Source organism: Leuciscus leuciscus (assembly GCF_965113295.1).
Source record: "Leuciscus leuciscus genome assembly, chromosome: 8".
Classification (NCBI taxonomy): Eukaryota; Metazoa; Chordata; class Actinopteri; order Cypriniformes; family Leuciscidae; genus Leuciscus; species Leuciscus leuciscus.
In genome coordinates, this window is record NC_138732.1 from 14164424 (window position 1) to 14169590 (window position 5167).

Sequence of the window (5167 nt, forward strand, 5' to 3'; positions counted from 1 at the left end):
GCTCTGTTGTTATCCGCAGGTTAAAGCACATCTGCGTTCCGACTCTGGAAACCTTGTAGTGTGCCGTAGGCTAACGGCTCTATGGAGACGTTCACTGAGCAGAATTATCACAGTAAATACAGACGCTGAATTTTTATTGTCTCATTATGATGAGTCACCGTCTTGACTGAATAACGGACGAGCCGCGCAGCGTGAATGGGCAGTTTCAGGACACACTTTAATAATGCTAGCGAATGTTCTGCAGAGCATCAATTTTACTGAATAACAGATAAAAGTCACCTAACCTGAGGAAATGAAATATCAGTTGCAAAGTGAGTAGCGTTACACAATATTTTTGTTTTTAGCTCTATTGATCACACTATTTTTCTAGGTCAGCAGCGGCCAGGGGGTCAGAAGGGCCTGGTTGGCTCTGGGATGTGCTTACCTAAAAAAAAAACTAAAAAAAAGAATTGTTAATGGACACACTTGCAAAAAAGACCGTTGCTGTCAACAAAAATAAGTATTCATTTTCGCTTCAAAAAGCGATTCTGAGCACCAAAAGTATGCATGGGGACCTTAAGCTTTCCCTTATTCATTTGTTAAGACAGATTTGAAGCAGCTGAATATGTTAGCTTGCTAATGCGACGTGAGGAGAAAAGGTAAACACAAATGAACAAAGAGCAGGGCCCTGTGAGGCCTCGCAACCTTCATTCGCCTTCCATCTGGACTAATACAACTTTGATGTGGTAGTTTGAAGCGAATTTTCTTTAAAATGGGAAATAGAAAGTTTGCAAAGGCACTCATTGTTTGAGTTTTGTGTCATTTCTCAATATGTGTTTACCCAACCCTTATGAAAAAGAAGTATACTTAAGTAATGTTCAAGTATATTTTAAGTATACTTTATGTAGTAAGTATACTAATATCAATGTGTACTTGTTGTAAACTTTTAAGTGTACTATTTCAATACTGCTTGGGACTAAATTGACCCACTTTTAGTATATAAAACGTTTAAGTGTACTATAAGTGTAAGATTAGTAAATTACTTAGTTTACTATTTTTATACAAGTAGTAATTTTTTTTAGTTTATGAAAGTACAAACTGAAGTGTACTCTCAGTAAACTACTAGCTTAGTAGTTTATACAGCAAGTATACTTGTAAGTTTTCTATAAGTGAACATAATATACTTATAATTTACTATATATTACTTTTCCACTTGCAGTAGGCCTATATTACTATGTCCAAATTTTTTGATACTTGAAAAATACCTTTAACTGTACTTTAATTTTAAAAACATTTTATTAGCTTCATGCATCCTTTTTTTTTTATCAACACTTGAATGTCTGTAAGTTTCATAAAGAAAGGCAACATTTTAAACCAAAAAAGTTGAGAAAAGCACATTTTTGTCAAAGACTACGCCTTGATCAGATTCAGAACGATGAAACACAGATGGAGTAGATCGAGTTCAACACCCCCAAAGCTTCACAGTCATTTCCTCTTCATGGGTTACGCTTCATTTCATTTGGTAACATTAAGCAGTTTTGATTTACACGCTGTTTAATGTTGGATGATCACATTATTTTACATTTGAGTTAGCAATCTTCTATCACTTGTTTCAGCTTCTTCCTCTCCTGTGTTTTGATCCGGAGATTCTGTACTAGAAGATGTGTCATAGCGCCCCCTACCGTATAACAGTGAAAACATGGATAGCTGGAAAATTCAGTCAATGGTGGGGAAAAGTAGCCTGGAAATCCAGACCTAAATCTAAAAGATTAATGGTCTGGTGTCGGTCAATGAAAATCGGCCAGCTCGAGGGGCGTCACCAAGCATGCATTTGAAAATCTCACAGCACGCAATTGGATAACACTACGACCACAACAATAAACCCCATACGCTTAGCTACCAGCGGAGCTAACTGTACACTGTAAAAATAAAAGGTGCCTGGAGGAACCTTTTGGGGTTCTTCACTTTGCCACACCGGCGGAACCGTCTGTAGATCCTCTAGGCACCCTTTAAAAAGGGGCGGTTCTCTGAGGAACCACACAGGTTTCCTGAGGAACTCTTATATAAGGCACTGTGTGGAACCACTGTGGGTGCCTCCAGGAACCAAATTTCAATTTTATTTTATTTGTATTAAATTAAATTAATTTCATGTTGTTACTATGGTTACCACCATTAACTTCTATTATAATAAACAAACTGAACCAAATACAAAATAAGAATTGTTTATTACAAATTTTAGATCCATTTTAATACATACACTTCCATGCACTTGAAAAAAAAGCTAGTAATAGATTAATATCAATGAATACACACACAAAAAAATGTATAATACATAAGTAACATGAATAATCAACCAAGTGTATACAATAGGCTACACAAAAAAAGACATCTCAACAAAATGCATGGAAAACACATGTTCCATGTAATAAATCAATGTAAAAAATTACAATTTTGACTAATTAAAAATGTCCATCTTCACTTAATTTTAAAACATGTGTTTCAGTCCGCTTGTTAAGTCTGACGTCACTGTTTCCATGTCCAAAAGCTCTATCAGATGCCAAAAACAAACAAAAAACAGTGCTAATATACACTCATTGTGCTGTAATATTCCTGAAAATTAGGATCCTAACCTTTATCTCTATTCCGAAATCTCAGATGGTTAGTTATTCAGCTATTTTGAATCATAAAATGTTGAAGTCTGGGATGCCGTGAGACTGGAGACTGTAATGTACACTATGGCTTTTGAAAAGCTTAAATGTGTGACTTGAATCAACAGTTCCCATAAATGGTTGTTGAGTATTCTCAATATCTAGAAACAAGATAGAGAAAGTAGAAGTAGAGGCTTCGACCCGGAAACAGTATTCCTTATGTCACAACAAGCAGAAAACATTTTCCATTTTAACAGAGTTAAGGTGCAGTAAAATGATCTGTTGTTCTGTGAATGTTCACTGGTGAATTCAGTCATTTCAATAAGAATCCACACGATCAGCAATTTTGTCTTTTTGCCTGTGTAATTTCACGAAATTCACAAATGTGATGCACCTTTACTCGCTGCAACATAAAATGCAATCAATAATAAAATCTTCACAAGGGACACGTGAGGTACTTAACGAGTTAGAAAAGTGAAAAGGTGCATCAGCTTCATTTTCTGTTTGCTTTTCCTCTTTTCTGGTGGATGGTCCAGGCACTTCAGTGATTTTCAGGTCTACAGGAGGATTTTTTTTCTTGATCAAACTTGTATTTCAGCTTACCGAGATCCCTGCAAAGTACAACATTTACTGTTAGTAAGGTTATTAAATAATTTCCTCAGCCTTGTGACGTTCCAAACCTGTTTGACTTTCTGTCTGTGGAACCCGAAAGCAGATCTCAGGCATAATGCAACCCGTCACCATTCAATATCACTGCATGAAACACAAGCATACATTTTTTTTGTAATTCATTCAAACTATTCTTATGTACACTTGTCTAGTTCAATTCAATGCAACAATTTATGTAAAAAATGGTTAAGCTCCAAAAATGTCCCAGAAAAGATCCTAAAAATAGTCAATGAGTTCACAACTCATGTGTTATGGGTTGTGTTGTAAGTCTTCTGAAGTCATATAATAGCTTTTTCCTTTTTTTTTGTCGAAAAAGACTAAACTTTAAGTTATAATTCAGGGTTCAAATGTCTTATATTCAAATGCATATGATTAAGGTATAGCCTATAAAAAAAAGCATAGCATTATTAGCTCCAAACCTGTGATATTATTTTTCTGAGTAACATGAATGAGATTTGAGAGCATGAGGGAAGATTTTCAGAGAATAACTTATTAAAAAAGTACACAGTCAAACAATACAATTTCACACAGAGAAAGTTCATAGTAATAAAGTACTTGCATGTGGTGTATAGGTAACTTACTGTAATTCAATGTTGCCTCTGAAATGTTCAGATTATTTTAGAAATGTACTGGTTGTTCTGGGGAAACAAAAGAACAAAGCTGATTATTCACAACATAATATTTATTGACCAGTAAATGGCTTTAAAATGGTATTTGAGAGAATGAGGGCACCTGTAGTAAGTAAAGTTAGGCTAAACAAAAACAGACCAAACTATATTAACCTGCTTTTGTTATTCATAACAAACGCCAATGAGGACAGCAGGAATCAGCTTCATTAGTCAGGCTATATCAGCAATTTGAAGACACAGTTTTACAGAATATGTTGAATTGAATGACTAAATCAATCTAAGACAATAAGTCAATAATTTCCATTTGTTCATTAACTTACGTTAGATCAACGTAGTTAGCATCGCGGCTAAAACCTTCATCCCAGATACTGTGCAATAAACGAGTGGTAAACACTGTAAAAAAGTAGTAATGTATAATCAATTTAGTTTATATATATGTGTGTTTGAATATATAGTGAGTAGACTCTGTATTTATATTTATTTGGCGAGTTTACAAACCTTGTAACGGAGAGCCGATCAAACGGCGGAAGCTTTGATGAGAGGACGGAGCCGTTACCCGATGACGTCGATCAGCTGAGCTTTGTTGCGCGCGAGCAGCGCGAGGATCACTGAAGCGACGACAGCAGAGGAATAGCAGCAGTTTCGTGACAGAATAAAACTTTTCTCCTCCTAGTTCTTCTTCTTCAAATAATAATTTATGAAGAAGTAGGTAAAAATTATTATTTTATTACTATTATTTATTCAATAATAATTAATGAATTCTTCTTATTAATATTATTATAATTTAGTGTTGTTGTTTAAGGTTTAAATTAATCAACAAAATAGGCCTATAGATACTAAATAAATGTAAGCTACCCAGGTGAAAAAGACGTATGGCTACTGTTAAATGTATTAAAAATGCATTAAAGTATATTTGTATTGTAGGCCTACTAAAAACACACTCAAGTACATTTTTAATAGTATGTCTTTTTTCACCTGGGCATGTATACTGAATCAAACTTAAGTAGCCTATAATAATAATAATAGGATAATAATATTCTCATTCTGGCCTCACAGAACCATTGGGTTCCTCCAGATGCTGGCTTTAACATAAGAGATCTTCCAGGAACCACTTAAATGTTAAAAGATCTTCCAATAACCCTTTTATCGCATTTAAGTTCCTCTATTTCCCCCCAAAGCACTTCGAGGTCTCATGGTAATGAAAAGGTGACTCCAGAACCTCTGAACTAAATACAAAGTGCT

General features: G+C 34.9%; 1 long non-coding RNA gene across 3 annotated transcripts; it reads right to left on the reverse strand.

Annotated features, from left to right (window-relative positions):
- Positions 1–2319: 2319 nt before the first annotated feature.
- Positions 2320–4789, reverse strand: LOC309505346. 3 transcript variants are annotated; one of them, XR_014208389.1, is made up of 4 exons: positions 4246–4789; positions 3878–3934; positions 3308–3380; positions 2320–3238 (listed from the first exon to the last, which is right to left on the reverse strand). It is a non-coding gene; the product is annotated as an uncharacterized lncRNA (long non-coding RNA). The 3 variants fall into 3 exon arrangements; XR_014208390.1 differs by having other exon boundaries at positions 2320–3380; XR_014208391.1 differs by having other exon boundaries at positions 3308–3934.
- Between the last annotated feature and the right edge of the window lie 378 nt (positions 4790–5167).